The sequence below is a fragment of the Bos taurus genome, chromosome 22 (genome assembly GCF_002263795.3).
Source record: "Bos taurus isolate L1 Dominette 01449 registration number 42190680 breed Hereford chromosome 22, ARS-UCD2.0, whole genome shotgun sequence".
Lineage (NCBI taxonomy): Eukaryota > Metazoa > Chordata > Mammalia > Artiodactyla > Bovidae > Bos > Bos taurus.
In genome coordinates, this window is record NC_037349.1 from 37,857,953 (window position 1) to 37,878,425 (window position 20,473).

General features: G+C 40.4%; 1 protein-coding gene and 1 pseudogene across 3 annotated transcripts in view; both read right to left on the reverse strand.

The window, feature by feature from the left end:
- SYNPR (synaptoporin) overlaps positions 1–20,473 on the reverse strand; it is a 300,699-nt gene that overhangs the window by 76,466 nt on the left and 203,760 nt on the right.
- Positions 1,570–20,473, reverse strand: part of LOC104975550 (high mobility group protein B3-like) — a 58,769-nt pseudogene continuing 39,865 nt past the window's right edge.

Genomic DNA, 20,473 nt, shown 5'->3' on the forward strand with positions numbered 1-20,473 from the left:
GATGTCAAAATATACCTAGAATTGTGTGTTTTTTCTTAAGTAACAGAAATCTGTCAAATTCGGAAACTGAAAAAGCAGATGTCCTGGTGCAGAGGTATAAACAGAAGTGGGGAAAAGAGAAAAGGCCTTTGTTTTCCTTCTACTAAACAAGTGGCTAGAAGAAATTAGGGGTCTAGTCAGATGAGGTTTATTCTTTGCAATAAAATAGCTCTGCTCATGTTTGTTCTATTTATGACTTACTGCTATTTTCAGAAATGTTTAGGCAACTGTAGATTATAAACAATAAATTGTTCTTGTTCAGTCGTTCAGTCATATCCGACTCTTTGTGACCCCATGGACTGCAGCACTCCAGGCTTCTCTGTTCTCTATTTCCTGGAGTTTGTTCAAACTCATGTCCATTGAGATGATTATGCCATCCAACCATCTCATCCTCTGTTGCCCCGTTTTCACAATAAATGATGTTTTTTTAAAAGTGAAAAAATAGAAACAAAGGTATACTAATAATGTGTAAAGTTGGTCTTGAAGACTGCATGAGGTAACCATTGCCACTGTAAAGTCTACATAATAAATCAGGTTCAAATTCAGAGGCTTATAACAACCACCACCTACTGCTGCCCTTGTGTTTCTGGCTGGAGTAGCTCTGCTTCATATGCTATGCTATGCTAAGTCACTTCAGTCGTGTCCGACTCTACGCGACCCCATAGACGGCAGCCCACCAGGCTCCCCCATCCCTGGGATTCTCCAGGCAAGAACACTGGAGCGGGTTGCCATTTCCTTCTCCAATGCATGAAAGTGAAAAGTGAAAGTGAAGTCGCTCAGTCGTGTCCGACTCTTAGCGACCCCATGGATTGCAGCCTAACAGGCTCCTCCATCTATGGGATTTTCCAGGCAAGAGTACTGGAGTGGGGTGCCATTGCCATGTTAATTCTGGCAGTCAGGATGAAGTGGGGGCGTGTCTACCTGCAGGCCTTTTCTTGCTGATGGCAGAGGCACAGGAAGGCAGACAGGAATATGCCATGTCTGTTAAGGATTCATCTGGACAATGTCACACCATTCTGCTCACATTCCATTGGCCAAAGCAAGTCACCTAACAAGTTAAACATCAATGGGCAGGGAAATATACTCTGTCTCATGTGACCATGGTGACTGACATTGCAAAAACTAGTTTGGGGAAGGGGACAAATAATCGTGACCAGTAAGTCTGTCTGGGGGAATAATATTAATGATCACACTGCTTTCTCATATGCATTATGCCCTGGTTATCCTGTTCTCCTTCGACTTATCAGACATCACCTTTATCCTAATTATTCTCTCTGCTTGAAATTATTTCCCCTTACATTTCTTCCACTTCTATAATATAAACTCCATGAAGGCAATGTTTTGAGGGTCTATTTTCTTCACTGATGGTGATCTCTTATCTCTCAGATGCCGCCAGCTGCTTATATAAGATTTGAGTTCAAAAATCTTATTGATCAAAATTCATTGTATGTATACTTTTTTTTAAATGTAATACTGTTTATTTAACTTCAGAAACATTTCAACATTCTAAACATACAAAAAAAAAAAAAAAGAACATTGCAGATCATGTTTAGTACAGAAGGTTCTTGAACTTTATTGGTGCAGTGGCTCTTGGCTTTGCTGACAATGAAGAGTTCTATGGTTTGTTCAAAGAAAAACAGTTTAAAACTACCACACTTCAACTAAAAAGGATCCAAAACACTTCTCATGCCAGCTGACTGCAGGATGCTATATCATTATATACAAAAACAAGACAACCTGAAGCTAAATGCATGCCCACCGCAGTGTCCACGGGTCCAGCCCCACGGTGTATGCCCTGAGCTACGGCCCCTCTGGAAGGCTTCACCCCGACAGCCTCCGTACCAAGCAAGGAGAATCAAGAGTGTGTCTCGGTTGCTTTGTTCTTTTTACAAACTATAGATATGTACAGTTGAAAACTCGGGATTTCTAGCCAATGACCATAGAATTAACACACCACCTTACAAATTAAAAAAAACAAACAAACCCAGAAACATTTTTAAATGCCTTGTCACACCACAGCAAAGTGCACAGAGTGAGGAGAACATGAGAGCCTTTTCGTTTTAAAAATGTTTGGAAATATGTACAACTTTGATACAGTTTCCAGGGGCTTTGGACACACATGGCCACTTCATGTAAACCAATGACAATTGCTAGAACACTTTGAGAGACTACGATATGATCATGAGCCAACTGGGTATTAAACCTAATGATGGGAACAGACACATCTTGGGTGAGAGGTGTGTCAATCATGGCGCTCCCTACTCGAAGGTATTCACAAGGTGAAAGATTAACAATTTTTTTATTCCTCTTCCTCCTCCACTTCCTCCTCATTTTCTTCATCTTCCTCTTCCATGTTTTTCCAGGCAACTTTGGCAGGACCCTCGGTGCCATCAAACTTCCCTTTAGCCTTCTCATACTTCTCCTTCAGTTTTGCTGCCTTGTTGCTTCTCACTGTCATTTAAGGTATTCCACATCTCGCCCAGCTTCTTTGCCACATCTCCAATAGAGATGCCAGGGTTTGTAGACTTGATCTTTGGGCGGAATTCAGAGCAGAATAGGAAAAATCCATACGGTGGTCTCTTGGGGGCATTAGGGTCCTTGCCTCCCTTAGCTGGTCCATAATCCTTCGTTTCCTGATCATAGTGCACTTTATCTGCCTTTCATTGAATTTAGACTTCTCTTTTCCAGACATGGTCTTTCACCTCTCAGAGCATTTCTTGGAAAATTCAGCAAAATTGACAGGGGCCTCCAGGTTTTTCTTCTTATGTTCCTCTCTGCACATCTGCACAAAGAAGGCATGAGCAGACATCTTGCCATTTGGTTTCTTGGGATCACCTTTGGCCATCTGGACTGTATTGTTCGCTAGTCTGTATGCACACTCCTAATACATTTGTTGATGAGATAGCTTTGTTCAAATGTTTCAAACCACAGTATGTTCCAGTAGCAGAGCACTGAGACATTGTTCTGGAAGCACAGTAATCTGGATAAAATTTATTCACCAAAGGGTCTATTTCCCACCACAAGAGACCCAGGATTCAAAGCTTTAAATATCTTGGATTACTGACAACCAAGGCTAATTACTCCAATGAAGTATTTTAGAGTCCTGCAACATAGTTTGTTAATTGTACAAGAATTTTCCATGTGGTGTGCTTCCCAGGTGGCTCAGTGGCAAAGAATCTGCCTGCAATACAAGAGATGTGGGTTTGATCCCTGGGTCGGGAAGATCTTCTGGAGAAGGAAATGGCAACCCATTCCAGTATTCTTGCCTGGAAAATCCCATGGACAGAGGAGTCTGGCAGGCTACAGTCCACAGGGCTGCAAAAGAGTTAGACATGACTGAGCCACTGAGCATGCACACACAAATTCCATGAGGTAGGGAGACTTATTTGTTTCTCTTAGGGAGCTCAGCTTATCCTGGGACATGTGAGGACTGAGCTAGCATCTCACATTTAGGAGGCAAACAAATATTCATTGTAGCATGAATTTCCGTAGGTAATCTCAATTCATCATACCAAGCATTTCAGGTTTAAATCCAAGACACTTTCTGATATCAGAAAATACCTTGATATCACAGAATCCTTCAACCTGGAAACATTAAATTTTCTATCTTTAAACATTCATGCATTTATTTATTCAGTAAACATTTCTAAGTACCCATTACCGGCCAAACATGCCTCAAAACACAAATACCTAAGGAGCTTATACACTAGTGGGGACACAGATGCATAAACAAATAATTACCATGGAATATGATCTTTACTGGAAAGAAAATGTGAACCTTCAGATAAATGCAGCTCATGGTTGAACTAGGGATTCAGGGAGATTTCCTAGTAGAGATGAAATCTAAGTCAGTTCATGAAAGAGGAATAAGAAATTTACAAGGCAGGAAAGGGGTTGGGTGGGAAAGTGGGAAGAATTTTGTAGACAAAGAGTAAAGTTATAGAAATGCATGAAAATAATAAGTTTGGAGAACTACAAATCACTCTACAAACTTACCATCTCAGGGAGATAATGACTGATCGTGGTTTTTATGTTTAAGCATCAGCTTGACTGAAACATAATTAACCATAATATAATACCACAAAATTCATCCTGGCTTTTAATATTTATATAGCCTTTAGTATATTCACAGAGCAACCTATACCACTGTCTGATTTCAGAACATCTTCACCCCCCAAAGAAGTCTCCTACCTATGAGCTGTCACACTCCATCCTCCCATTCTTTTTCCCCTGGAAACTACTAATATACTTTATTTCTAGAAATGTGCATATTCTAGATATTTCACATAAGTAGCATATTGTACAGAGAAGGCAACGGCACCCCACTCCAGTACTCTTGCCTGGAAAATCCCATTGACGGGGGAGCCTGGTAGGCTGCAGTCCATGGGGTCGCTAAGAGCTGGGCACAACTGAGCGACTTCATTTTCACTTTTCACTTTCATGCATTGGAGGAAATGGCAACCCACTCCAGTGTTCTTGCCTGGAGAATCCCAGGGACAGAGGAGCCTGATGGGCTGCCGTCCATGGGGTCGCACAGAGTTGGACACGACTGAAGTGACTTAGCAGCAGCAGCAGCAGCATATTGTAAGTATATTTCATCTAAACAATTCAGAAAATAAATTCTGCAGTTATTTTTATAATTATATGTATTAACGTATATATAGTGTATTCATTTTCCTCATCAGTATTTTCTGATTTTACTTTATTACTTTATTTTCTGCCACTTAGTTGTGTAATCTTAGGCAAGTTATATAATTTTTCTGATTCTTATTTTCCTAACACTGAGAGTACCTCTTTCACTGAGTTCTTATAAACATTAAATGAGAAATGCATGTAAAAGGTCTGAGTAGAGTATCTGATATACAGAAGTACTTCAAAGGCTTAGATGTTAGCTTTTTCTATTTACTTTTACCATGAGAATATTAGTAGGTGATACACTATGAGTATCTGTTGACAAAATGTAATTTTCACATGTTAATTAAAGAAATTGGAAATGGAATAATGCAATCCCTAAAGTTCCATTTCACTAAACAAAATCAGCTGGCTCATCTTTCCTCCTAGCTGTAACTTGGTCCCATACCCACATGAGAAAACAGAAAAACATTGACAGACTTTGTTAACTTAATGCTCCCATCAATTCAAATTTCTGATTTATTCATTATTTGATGACTTCTTTCAAGGTTGGCCCTTTCATCTTTCTATAAAAAAGAAGGCTTCCTAAGAAATGTAATAGGTAAAAAAAAGAAAAAAAAAAAAAAAAAAAAACTCCTGAAATATGTGGGCAACACAAATGATGAATAAACTATTTGAAAGCACTTGTCCAAACATCTTGTACTGGAATTTCAAGTCTAATTTACTTAACGAATAGAAGTTTTCTAGTGTTTCATCTTTCCCATTAGCTCTAAGGGAGTTTCATCCCTTATAGTGGTTTTCTGATTTGCACATTTTCCAAGGTAAACTTTAACGGGCATTAGCTGTGCTTTGGTTGACAAGCACTTATTCTTCTTTCTCTTATTAGTAGCACCTTGGTTTCTTTTGAGGAATCACATCTCTTTGAGAGACAGCATTTCTTCCTCAAAAGGAACATTTCTAAGCCAAGGATGTGTGTGTGTGGTCCAATTTAGACAACTATAATAGATTATTTTTCTGGATTTAGGCTCTTGAGTGGTATTATATAAGAATGGGATGAGGGGTTGAGTTGAATCATTTCCAAAGCAATGCACAGATTTGACTATAAATTAAAGTCATTTCTTAGTTTCAACTGTATATATGTCTTGAGTTGTCCCATTTCCTGTATTTTCTGGAGCCCAGTTCCTCTGTATTTCCTTTCATTATGTGAACTTCCCTAAGACCTTCCAATAAATTACTTCACTTGTTGCTCAAAGGCAAATCGTATTCTTGCAACCTCCAAACTCCTAGGCGTACATAGTCTGCCTCCAGCCCCTGTGCACTCCCAGACCTTCCAAAAGAAGCAGAGCTACTTATAGCCAGTTTCTGTTAACTCATTTAATCTTCAAAAAGACTCATCACAAACTCCCTTGAAATTCTCGTATTCCTTTTTTTCCCACTTAAAATTTTTTTTTACAAAAAAATTTTGGTTTGTTGTTGTGTTGTGTTGGTTTCTGCTGTACAACAATGTGAATCAGCCATAATTATACATATATCCCCTCCTTCGAGAGCCTTCCTCCCCTGCCCCGACTCCACTCCACTAGGACATCACAGAGTGCCAGACTGGGCTCCCTGTGTTATACAGAGACTTCTCAGCAGCTATCCATTTTACACATGATAGCGTATATATGTTGATGCTACTTCCTCCATCTGTCCCACTCTGTGCCTTCCCCACTGTGTCCACAAGTCCATTCTTGATCTGCTATTCCTTTAAAGTTTCAGAATCTTTCAAGTGTTCCAGACCTTTCCTCCAAAGGATTTGACTGAAACTACATGTGATAGGAGAAAGTGACATTTGATAATGATGGAGAAAACCAGGAAATCCTCTTCCCATCCATCCTTCAGTTTTTCAATAAATATTTAATGAGGACATACCTGCCCTGTTCTAGATATTATAAATACAAGAATTACTAGGATTGAGTCTTGTTCCTTAGAGAGCCTAGAGTCTAGTAGGAGAGATAAGACACACAGAAATAGCGCTAATGCCAACAGAGGCTGTGATAAGAGTCACAATTGAGGTAGAGATCAAGGGCTACAGGAGCACAACAGAGAGAAGATTAATTCAGGCTGGAAGGATTGGGGAGGATTTCAGGGGAGGAGATGAAACTTTCAGCCAACTAATCCTCCTGCAAGTGTCCAGTGGCCAATTATCTCCAGGAAATGGAGTTTGCAAAATTAAGCCTAGCCCACAGAGGATCGTTTATTTTCTCTTAGCATGGTATATTACCGTTTCCAAGGTTTATGCCTTCTTGGGAAATGTACTAAATTGCTTAGGACAGGGACTGAGAATACAAGGATGTCAAACCTTGCTGGTCTGTGCCTAATATGTCCGGGGCCTAGTGTCTGCCTCATTTTAATTGGTGGGACCAAGAGACGACTGACCATGGTCTGGATTGGGGCCAGTGTGTCTCTAAGCAGTCTTTAAATATGGCTTAAAATGAACTACCACCTCCACACAGCCACTTGGACTTATTTTCTTCAAATGGGGACAGCGGCTACACCAAGCCTGCAACTTGTTCTCAGCTGCCTTGAAAACAGATATTCCTTTCATGTCCTTTTATTGCTTTCTTCTGTCCACATAATGCAGCCAATGTTCTTCATTTTAACAGAGAATGGATGCTCTGTAAAAACCTGGGATGGACAATCGACCTGACAGAACAGGCTTGAAAAACTTATTACTGCGCATGGCCATACTGGCAGGGGGTTTATGTGAAATGCCCCTTTCACACTGCTAACCTTAAAGACATTAGGAAGCAGTGTTATTTGGACTACAAAATGTTGTATACCTTGGTGACGATGAATTCATCTACGAAGTCAGAAAGTATATAATTAAAAGAGATAAAGTCACTTCTTTTCTTTAAAGATCTCATTTTTTCAAGACAACAATTCAATTTGGTAAAATAAGTAGCCCTGTACCCACTTGCACCTACCTATAAACTTCACATTGTGGTCAGTGTTCTCACTAGGCTTCCACTGGACAAGAGCAAAGGGGGAAAAAACAAACAAAACAAAACAAAAAATGGTTGGCCATTGCTTCTCACAGAGTCCAGGGAGAAAGACTCTGTAACATCATTATTTTATTGGACCCTGCTGTGTGAACACATTAGGCAGGGTGCTTCTGGGGGATGCACTAGCAGAAGCTCCTTGGTAATGACATAACATTCCTGCAGAAGTTGGCAGAAAAGAGAAATAAGGCTTCAGTGGGAATTCTAATGCTGCCCTGATTTTTCCCAGCCTCAGGGACCTGAATTTTCAGCTTAGTTCAATGACCCCTAGGATGTCCTGAAGATCTTTTCCTACTTGGGAAGGGGTGAAGACAGAAAAGGCAGAGGTCTTCAGCTCTATGGACATTCCTTTGTTCCCAGTGCTCAGTGGAAAAGAGTCACTTCTGAATTTCATCTGACAGGACACAGGAGATTGCTGGGGCCCAATGAGTACAAATGTATTTGTTATTATGAGTTGAACTGAATCCTCTACAAAAGGTATGCTTAATTCTTAACCCCCAGTACCTTAGACTGTAACCTTATTTGGAAAAAGGGTCACTGCAGATGTAATTAATTAAAATGAGGCCATGCTGCAGTATGGTGAGCCTCTGATCTAATATGATTGGTGCCCTTATAAGAGGATGGCCACATGAAGACAGAGACACAGGAGAATGCCACATGATGACTAAGGCAGAGACTGAGTTATGCAGCCATAAGCCAGGGAATGCCAAGGATGGCCAGCAAACTGCCAGGAGTCAGGAAGAGGCCAGGAAGGATTCCCCTACAAATTTCAGAGGGAGCATGGCCCTGTAGACACTTTACAAAAAATTTTCCTATGGACAGTCTGATCTTAGACTTCTAGACTCCAGTACTGTGAGATGATACATTTCTGTTGTTTTAAGTCATGCAGATTGTGGTACTTTGTTATAGCAGCCCTGAGAAACTCATACATTTGCTCAGAACTCATCTAGATTGTATATTATTGATACTTGTGACTAAGAAACTTATGCTCCACTTTATACCTGCCTCCTCCTCACCACTCCCTGAGCATCTCCTAAGTTCCCCATATGCTCTTTCACCTCTGGGAGGGTGCCACCTTCCTGGCACAGCCAGAACCTGTGACCCCCAAGTCTGCTCAAAGTCTACTCATCATTCATAGTCAGTTCAAGGGGAAAAGTCACCCATCATTCTGAAGGGAGTGAGAATAACAGTGTCTTCCAAAGTGAATCATTTGTACCAGAACTCTGCTTGCCATTTAGGTAGCTTTATTTATTATATAGTAATTTATTATAACTCTTTAAAAGTTGAGACTCTGGTTCCTTTTACATCTCTGAGATGCTTGCTTCTCAAAATACAGTTCTCAAATTAGGAGAATAAATTCAGAGAATCTTAGCACCCATCCCATACCAAAATCAGAATCTGCATTTAACAAGCGCCTGTGAGACTGCATAGATGGTAATACTTGAGAAGCTGACCCTAGAGAACCTTGACATACCAGCATACCATACATTCACTGAATGTATGCTTCACATCGGCTGCTTAGCTGAGTGTTTTTATTTACATTATTCCAGATTAGTCATTTTGACGATTCTATTAGCAGTTCTGTGAGGAAGGTATTAACCTATTACATGGATGAGAAGATTGGAGGGAAGCTAGATTGGGAAATGCAGGGTGTATTCCCATATTTCCACCTCTCTGCCCAGTTCAACACAATGCCTACTTGGCCTACCCAGCAGTTTTTCAGGCAACAATGGTATCTGCCCAGGAAGCTGGAATTTCAGAGGGACATCTGAGCATCTGTTTTCAATATAGGCTTTCTTTTTCTTCTGCTACTTTAACAGTTAGAGGATGAATGTGTGTCTCTCCAGATACTCTATCAAAAAAGAGTTCCATGGAAACGCTCATTTTGAGAAATGATGCAAATTACACAGCCCTCTTGAACATTAGTGGTGGAGAGCACCTATTAAAAGCTTCATCCCATGACCTCAGTAAATATACCTACTCAACTTGGTTTAACTCAGTTTTCCCTAAAGTTTATTTGACTCCGAATTAACATGGTGTAACAGCCATTAACATTCTGTGAAGGGCATTCTGGTTTAAAATGAGATGTTAATGACAAAGAGATCAAGAGAGAGATTCACTTCATGGATTGCTTTTTAATTGACAGAGAGACAGAGGTAGAGAGACAAAGAAAAGAGAGAGAGAGAGAGAGAGCTTTCTCTCCTGTGGTTATTCTTCAAAGTGGAAGTTTTCTCAAAATGAGATATTAGCATGTGGCAAGAGCTAGGAATCAGCATGAGCTTCTGAACCACTGGGAAGAGTGGCTTATTTCTTTATGCATTATTTAACATCATAACGTCCTTCCTAGAATCTTCTGTTCCAAGCTGTAACTCGAGACAAAGACCTTTGATAAAATTAAGTAGGATGTTAGCTCTGAAGCACAATGGGAAGATAAAGTGGCAGATTAGATCATATTAACTTTTAAAAAATGATCACTAAGGTCATGAGCTTGACACATGGGGGGGTGTGGTATTGCAAAGTAGCAGGATAAAGCCATGCAAAAGACATTAATTACCCAACAGGGGGTTTCTAGGGAGAGGGAGGTGGAGGCTTAAGCATTTGGCTACCAGGGGAAATCTCTTTTCAAGGATTCTTTTCTCCTTTGAGATGAAGGACTTCATTAAGAGCCTTTGTGCTTGATGTGGACTCTTGATAGTTTCATGGGTAGATTTATTTGTATTCCTGGTGCTGATGGAGAGCAGCTCCTGATCCACAGAGCTTCTCAGGGTTCTGACAAGTGATGCCCCCATTTTCTGGAGTTTCTAGTCAAAGACAGGCATCCCTTTAGTGCAAATCCAAAGCCATGATTGATCACTACTTGCATGCTTACAACGGAAACAAAGGATGGGGTTTCCTAGGTATTTTCTTTTCAGGAAAGAGGGGATTTGAGGTTGGTTATTTGGAAGCACACATGGCTTCTTGAAGCTCCTTTCTTCTTTTGAAAAAAAATTTTATTATTTATTTTTGGTTGTACTGAGTCTTCGTTGCTGCGTGGGCTTTCTCTAGTTGTGGTGAGCAGGGGCTAATCTGTAGTTGCGATGTGCGGGCTTCTCATTGCAGTGGCTTCTCTTATTGTGGAGCATGGGCTCTAGGGTGTGTGGGCTTTAGAAGCTGCTGCCAGAGGATTCAGTAGTTGTGGTTCCTGGGCTCGAGAACACAGGTTCAATAGTTGGGGTGCACCACAGGCTCAGTTGCTCTGAGGCATATGGGATCTCCCTGGATCAGAGTTACCACTGCCACCAGGGGAGCCATGAAGCTCCTTTCTGTGAAGACATGGACACAATCACCTGAAATACTTTTCAGACAATGTATGTGGCATCAGCTTTACAAAAAGAGATAAAAGCAGGTAGATTGGAAGTGCTAACAGCAGTTTTCCTCTGAAGTCCACAGATATATTTTTCACGGTGCCCTGTGAGCTCATGTCCCCATATTATTTGCTGCTCTTCTGCCTGGCTTTATTTCAGCAGTCCCTTTGTCCGGAATGCCTTGGCTCCCATTTCTTTTTTAAAAAATCTTTTGGCCACACTGTGCGGCATGTGGGATCTTAGTTCTCCAACCAAAGATTGAACCAGCACCCCCTGCACTGGAACTGCAGAGTCTTAACCACTGGACCACCATGGAAGTGCCTTGGCCCCCATTTCTGCTGATTGAAATCTTACCCATTCTTCAAGGCCCTGTTCAAATTTCTTATTTTCAGAGAAGGGTTTCCTGATTACCTTCAGAGAAACAAATGCTACTTTTCCATGGCTTCTTTGGACATTTATTATAGCACTGATCACATTTTGATTTCTACAATCATGGTGTCCATGTCTCTATCTCCGAGGTTCACTTTTGAAGACGGGATTGGATTTTTCATCACATTTACTCCCCTCACACTGAGCTCATAGCTGATATTCAGTAAATGCCAGATGAACAGTACCTCAACACTGCAAGAGAGACTACAGTTGTGGGCAGGCAAAGTTTACCATTCAGTATGCTGATGTGAATTTAAGATAATATTCCTCTTACTTCTAGGCTTGGTGCTTCTTTCTTTGTTTCCTGATCTGTTTCTAGACCAGTATTTTCCAAACACAAGTCACTGGCATCACTCTCAAGAGTCACATCTGTAGACCACTTATGCTTTCATTTACTTAATATCCTTTTCTAAATTGATTCCCCTTTTCCTGATACCAACTCATTTAAAAAGCAGACCATTTATCTTGAATTAAAAGTCTAGTATCATAAGAGACTATTACGAACAACTATATGGCAATAAAATAGATAACCTGGAAGAAATAGACAGATTCTGAGAAAAGTTCAATCTTCCCAACTGAACCAGGAAGAAATAGAAATTATAAACAACCCAATTATAAGCATTGAAATTGAAGCTGTGATCAAAAATCTCCCAAAAAACAAAAGCCCAGGACCAGATGGCTTCACAGGAGAATTCTATCAAACATTTAGAGAAGAGCTAATGCCTATTCTTCTAAAACTCTTTAAAATAATTGCAGAGGACGGAACACTTTCAAACTCATTCTATGAGACCACCATCACCCTGATACCAAAACCATACAAAGACAACACAAAAAAAGAAAACTACAGGCCAATATCACTGATGAACATAGATGCAAAAATCCTCAACAAAATTTTAGCAAACAGAATTTGGCAACACATCAAAAAGCTCATACACCATGATCAAGTTGGGTTTATTCTAGGAATGCAAGGATTCTTTGATATATGCAAATCAATCAATGTGATATACCATATTAACAAATTAAAAGATAAAACCATACAATAATCTCAATAGATGCAGAAAAAGCCTTTGACAAAATTCAGCACCCATTTGTGATTAAACTCTTCAAAAAAATGGGCATAGAAGGAACCTACCTCAACATAGTAGAGGCCATATATGATAAGCCTACGGCAAACATTATTTTCAATGGTGAGAAACTGAAGGCATTCCCCCAAGATCAGGAACAAGACCAAGGATGTCCACTTTCACCACTATTATTCAACATAGTTCTAGAATTCCTAGCTACAGCAATCAGAGAAGAAAAAGAAATAAAAGGAATCCAGATCAGAAAAGAAGAAGTAAAGCTCTCACTGTTTGCAGATGACATAATGCTGTACATAGAAAATCCTAAAGACAGTATCAGAAAATTACTAGAGCTAATCACTGAATTTAGCAAAGTTGCAGGATACAAAAGCAATACACAGAAATCACTTTCATTTCTATATACTAACAATGAAAAATCAGAAAGAGCAATTAAGGAATCAATCCCATTCACCATTGCAACAAAAAGAATTAAATATCTAGGAATAAACCTACCTTAGGAGACAAAAGAATTGGGCACAGAAAATTATAAGACACTGATAAAAGAAATCAAAGATGACATAAACAGATGGGGAGATATTCCATGTTCCTGGGTAGGAAGAATCAATATTGTGAAAATGACTATACTACCAAACGCAATCTACAGATTCAATGTGATCCCTATCAAATTACCAATGGCATTTTTCACAGAACTAGAACAAAAAATTTCACAATTCACATGGAAACACAAAAGACCCTGAAAAGCCAAAGCATCTTGAGAAAGAAGAATGGAACTGGAGGAATCCACCTTCCTGACTTCAGATTAGACTACAAAGCTACAGTCATCAAGACAGTATGGTACTGGCACAGAAACAGAAATATAGACCAATAGAACAAGATAGAAAACCCAGAAATAAACCCATGCACCTATGGGTACCTTATTTTTGACAAAGGAGGCAAGAAAATCAATGGGGCAAAGACAGCCTCTTCAATAAATGATGCTGGGTAAACTGGACAGCTACATGCAAAAGAATGAAATTAGAACACTTCCTAACACCATACACAAAGATAAACTCAAAATGGATTAAAGACATAAATGTAAGACCAGAAACTATAAAACTCTTAGAGGAAAACATAGGCAGAACACTCAGTGACATAAATCAAACAAGATCCTCTATGACCCATCTCCTAGAGTATGGAAATAAAAACAAAAGTAAACAAATGGGACCTGATTAAACTTAAAAGCTTTTGCACGGCAAAGGAAACTATAAGCAAACTGTCACCCTCAGAAGGGGAGAAAATAATAGCAAATGAAACAATTGACAAAGGATTCGTTTCCAAAATATACAAGCAGCTCATACAATTCAATACCAGAAAAACAAACAGCCCAATCAAAAAGTGGGAAAAAGACCTAAATAGACATTTCTCCAAAGAAGATATACAGATGGCTAACAAACACATGAAAAGAAGCTCAACATCGCTCATTATTAGAGAAATGCAAATCAAAACTACAATGAGATATCACCTCACACCAGTCAGAATGGCTCTAATCAAAAAGTCTACAAACAATAAATGCTGGAGAGGGTGTGGAGAAAAGGGAACGCTCTTGCACTGTTGGGGGGAATGTAAATTGATACAGCTACTATGGAAGACGGTATGGAGATTCCTCAAAAACTAGGAATAAAACCACCATATGACCCAGCAACCCCACTTCTAGGCATATACCCTGAGGAAACCAAAATTGAAAGAGACACATGTATCCCATTGCTCACTGCAGCACTATTTACAATAGCTAGAACAATGAAGCAACCTAGATGTCCATGGACAGATGAATGGATAAAGAAGCTATGATCAGATCAGATCAGTCACTCAGTCATGTCTGACTCTTTGCAACCCCATGAATCACAGCACGCCAGGCCTCCCTGTCCATCACCAACTCCCAGAGTTCACCCAAACTCACGTCCATCGAGTCAGTGATGCCATCCAGCCATCTCATCCTCTGTCGTCCCCTTCTCCTCCTGCCCCCAATCCCTCCCAGCATCAGCCTTTTCCAATGAATCAACTCTTCACATGAGGTGGCCAAAGTACTGGAGTTTCAGCTTTAGCATCATTCCTTCCAAAGAAATCCCAGGGCTGATCTCCTTCAGAATGGACTGGTTGGATCTCCTTGCAGTTCAAGGGACTCTCAAGAGTCTTCTCCAACACCACAGTTCAAAAGCATCAATTCTCTGGCGTTCAGCCTTCTTCACAGTCCAACTCTCACATCCATACATGACCACAGGAAAAACCATAGCCTTGACTAGACGGACCTTTGTTGGCAAAGTAATGTCTCTGCTTTTGACTATGCTGTCTAGGTTGGTCATAACTTTCCTTCCAAGGGTAAGTGTCTTTTAATTTCATGGCTGCAGTCACCATCTGCAGTGATTTTGGAGCCCAGAAAAATAAAGTCTGACACTGATTCCACTGTTTCCCCGTCTATGAAGTGATGGGACTGGATGCCATGATCTTTGTTTTCTGAATGTTGAGCTTTAAGCCAACTTTTTCACTCTCCAGTGTCACTTTCATCAAGAGGCTTTTGAGTTCCTCTTCACTTTCTGCCATAAGGGTGGTGTCATATGCATATCTGAGGTGATTGATATTTCTCCCGGCAATCTTGATTCCAGCTTGTGCTTCTTCCAGTCCAGCATTTCTCATGAGGTATTCTGCATATAAGTTAAATAAACAGGGTGACAATATACAGCCTTGACGAACTCCTTTTCCTATTTGGAAGCAGTCTGTTGTTCCATGTCCAGTTCTAACTGTTGCTTCCTGACCTGCACACAGATTTCTCAAGAGGCAGATCAGGTGGTCTGGTATTCCCATCTCTTTCAGAATTTTCCACAGTTTATTCTGATCCACACAGTCAAAGGCTTTGGCATAGTCAATAAAGCAGAAATAGATGTTTTTCTGGAACTCTCTTGTTTTTTCCATGATCTAGCGGATGTTGGTAATTTGATCTCTGGTTCCTCTGCCTTTTCTAAAACCAGCTTGAACATCAGGAAGTTCACGGTTCACATATTGCTGAAGCCTGGCTTGGAGAATTTTGAGCATTACTTTACTAGCATGTGAGATGAGTGCAATTGTGCAGTAGTTTGAGCATTCTTTGGCATTGCCTTTCTTTGGGATTGGAATGAAAACTGACCTTTTCCAGTCCTGTGGCCACTGCTGAGTTTTCCAAATTTGCTGGCATATTGAGTGCAGCACTTTTACTAGCATCATCTTTCAGGATTTGAAATAGCTCAACTGGAATTCCATCACCTCCACTAGCTTTGTTCGTAGTGATGCTTTCTAAGGCCCGCCTGACTCACATTCCAGGATGTCTGGCTCTAGGTCAGTGATCACACCGTCATGAACATCTGGGTCATGAAGATCTTTTTTGTACAGTTCTTCTGTGTATTCTCGCCATCTCTTCTTAATATCTTCTGCTTCTGTTAGGTCCATACCATTTCTGTCCTTTATCGAGCCCATCTTTGCATGAAATGTTCCTTTGGTATCTCTGATTTTCTTAAAGAGATCTCTAGTCTTTCCCATTCTGTTGCTTTCCTCTATTTCTTTGCACTGATCACTGAAGAAGGCTTTCTTATCTCTTCTTGCTATTCTTTGGAACTCTGCATTCAGATGTTTATATCTTTCCTTTTCTCCTTTGCTTTTCGCTTCTCTTCTTTTCACAGCTATTTGTAAGGCCTCCTCAGACAGCCATTTTGCTTTTTTGCATTTCTTTTCCATGGGGATGGTCTTGATCCCTGTCTCCTATACAATGTCACGAACCTCATTCCATAGCTCATCAGGCACTCTGTCTATCAGATCTAGGTCCTTAAATCTATTTCTCACTTCCACTGTATAATCATAAGGGATTTGATTTAGGTCATACCTGAATGGTCTAGTGGTTTTCCCTACTTTCTTCAATTTAAGTCTGAATTTGGCAATAAGGAGTTCATGGTCTGAGCCACAGTCAGCTCCTGGTCTTGTTTTTGCTGACTGTATAGAGCTTCTACATCTTTGGCTGCAAAGAATATAATCAATCTGATTTCGGTGTTGACCATCTGGTGATGTCCATGTATAGAGTCTTCTCTTGTGTTGTTGGAAGAGGGTGTTTGCTATGACCAGTGCATTTTTTTGGCAAAACTCTATTAGTCTTTGCCCTGTTTCATTCCATATTCCAAGGCCAAATTTGCCTGTTACTCCAGGTGTTTCTTGACTTCCTACTTTTGCATTCCAGTCACCTATAATGAAAAGGACATCTTTTTTGGGTGTTAGTTCTAAAAGGTCTTGTAGGTCTTCATAGAACCGTTCAACTTCAGCTTCTTCAGCATTACTGGTTGGGGCATAGACTTGGATTGCTGTGAAGCTGTGATACATATTCACAATGGAATATTACTCAGACATAAAAAGGAATGCATTTGAGTCAGTTTTAATGAGGTGGATGAACCTAGAACCTATTATACAGAGTGAAGTGAATCAGAAAGAGAAAGATAAATACTGTATTCTAATGCATATATACAGAATTCAGAAAAACGGTACTGAAGAATTTACTTACAGGGCAGCAATGGAGAACGAGACATAGAGAATAGACTTATGGACATGGGGAGAGGGGAGAAGAGGGTGAGATGTATGGAAAGAGTAACATGGAAACTTACATTGCCATAAGTAAAATAGATAGCCAATGGGAATTTGCTGTATGGCTCAGGAAACTCAAACAGGGGCTCTGTATCAACCTAAGGGGTGGGATGGGGAGGGAAATGGGAGGGAGCTTCAAAAGGGAGGGGAGATATGTATACCCAAGGCTGATTCATGTTGAGATTTTACAGAAAACCGCAAAATTCTATAAAGCAATTATCCTTCAATAAAAAATAAATTAATTAAAAAAAGAAGTCTAGTATTACTTGCCCTTAATACAAAACAAACATACCTATGAATACAGTGAGAATAAAACCTTATTAAATTTATTATTTGACAAATATCTACTGAGCATCCACTCTCTATCAGGCACTGGACTAGCAGCTGGGACATGACAATCAGGAAGAGAGACACAGTCCCACCTCTACGGGCTCACACTCTATTAGGGAAAATGGAAAATGAACTGCTGAACAGTAAATATACCATACTAAAAGCTATAAAGAAAAGTTATGACCAACCTAGATATCATATTAAAAAGCAGAGACATTACTTTGCCAACAAAGGTCCATCTAGTCAAAGCTATGGTTTTTTCAGTAGTCATGTATGGATGTGAGAGCTGGACTATAAAGAAAGCTGAGTGCCAAAGAATTGATGCTTTTGAACTGTGGTGTTGGAGAAGACTCTTGAGAGTCCCTTGGACTGCAAGGAGATCCAGCCAGTCCATTCTAAAGGAAATCAGTCCTGAATATTCATTGGAAGGACTGATGCAAGAGCTGAAACTCCAATACTTTGGCCACCTGATGTGAAGAACTGACCCATTTGAAAAGACCCTGATGCTGGGAAAGAGTGAAGGCAGGAGGAGAAGGGGATGACAGAGGATGAGATGGTTGGATGGTATCACTGACTCAATGGAACATGAGTTTGAGAAAATTCTGGGAGTTGGATATGGACAGGGAGGCCTGGCATGCTACAGTCCACAGGGTTGCAAGGAGTCGGACATGACTGAGTAACTCAACTGATTTGAACCGAAAAACTATGAAGCAAATGAAGCAGGGCAAAGAGATGGAGAGGAATCAGGGTACTATTTAGATAAAGAGGTCAGGGAGGGCCTCTCTGAGGAGGTAATATATAAGCAGAGACTGAAAAGAGCAAATTGGGTAACCATGTGGAGGCAGAGGCTTAGAGAGCCCAGCAGGGAGCAGGCACTATGGTCCAGAGAAGGGAATAACTCTTAATGGGAGAGGACACAGGGGATTCTTTGAGTTACCTGTGATCCGGAACTTTGATTTTGATGAAATATATGCCACATGGTCCCTAGAATTTCCCAAGATTCTGAAAGGCCCTGGGCCACGGCTACATCTGTGAAATCCGCCTAGGAAACACTGTTCTCATACTGTTTTCAGCCCTTCCCTCCCCAGTCTGCATCATGAAATCATTCTTTTCAGTACACACTTTACTGTCACCCTTGCCACATTGCACTGCACTCATTCGTTCCCTGTTGTCTTCTTTCCTACATTATGAGTGCTCAAGGGCACAGAATGTATCCAGCACATAGCAATGATTAGAATCTCTGGCTTTGGGGTTGAGTATTCCCAACTAGAGACCTCTTTCTCCTGACCCTGTTCAGATAAATGAAAATGCATCCTATAACTTCTATGTTTTGGGGGCAGTTTTAACCTAGAATAGATGGGTGCCCCTGAAGTTGCAAAATGTGACATGAATGTGCCTGTTTCCAAGGAGAATTCACAGTTTCATCAGATTCTCAAATTGGGGAGGGGGTGGAGGGAAAATGGTTCCAAAAGAAGTAAAGAATTTCTTCTATAGTTAAATAAATTACATTTATGAAGTAATTCTGAGCTCTTCATAGCACTTTTTATAAGAAAGAAAAAGGGGATGGTATATCTTGACCTCTACATAAAGAGAGTCCATTTTTACAGCCCTTTAATTCTTTTCCAGTAAAAATTCAATTAGTGTATGATTTTTTTTCTGCTTCTTAAAATATCTTTTCCTTTATGATGATCCATGAAGATTGAAACCAGGTGCCAAGCACCTTACTAAGTACTTGAAAGCACATTAACTCATTTAACCTTTAGGGTGATTCTCCAAGTAAATCTTATTATCCTCCATAATACAGCAAAGGAAACTGAGACTGAGAAGTAAGATCAGTCCCAAAGCTGCCAATCTGTGCTGATAACCCCATGCTACGTAGTCCTCATCTTTGCTAGAGTCCTCAGCTTATGGAAACAGACTTGTTTAATTCACTGTTTGGTTTACAAAACATCTGCAGCTAGAGATGTCAGAATTTTCCTTAAGCATTCAGTCAATACATAGATTGAAAGATCACTCTAAAGCCCACAGTTTATGTTCTCTTTGACTCAGGATGATAATACCCTCCAAGTAGTAGCTCCTGCTTTTATACACAGACTTTGCCAGGCAGGTTAAATGACATCCCATATATAACACTATTCAAAGTCTTCATGAATATATATTACATTTTGGGGCAAAGAGAAAAAGAGTACTCTAACACATCAAGGATTCTAATGAAAACATGACCTATATATAAAACAAGAGAATTGTTGCTTTCTAACACCAGGAAAGCTAAATATGTGCCAAACTGATATTTAAAGAAAGAGAAAAAATTGACAGACGATAAATAGACCTAAGTGAGAGTCAGACTCTTCATGGCTTTTGGAACTCTGCTCTGAGCAGTTAAACTACAAAAGTGAGTTACAGAGGGGGGGAAAGACCATGTTCTTTGGCATCAGGTAGAGATGGATTTGGAGAAGGCAATGGCACCCCATTCCAGTACTCTTGCCTGGAAAATCCCATGGATGGAGGAGCCTGGTAGGCTGCAGTCCATGAGATCACTAAGAGTCGGGCATGACTGAGCGACTTCACTTTGAATTTTCACTTACATGCATGGAGAAGGAAATGGCAACCCACTCCAGTGTTCTTGCCTGGAGAATCCCAGGGATGGCGGAGCCTGGTGGGTTGTCGTCTATGGGGTCACACAGAGTCGGACACAACTGAAGCGACTTAGCAGCAGCAGCAGAGATGGATTTGGAGAAGACAATGGCAATCCACTCCAGTACTCTTGCCTGGAAAATCCCACGGACGGAGGAGCCTGGTTGGCTGCAGTCCGTGGGGTCGCTAGGAGTCGGACACGACTGAGTGACTTCACTTTCACTTTTCACTTTCATGCATTGGAGAAGGAAATGGCAACCCACTCCTGTGTTCTTGCCTTGCCCAGGGATGGGGGAGCCATCTCTGGAGT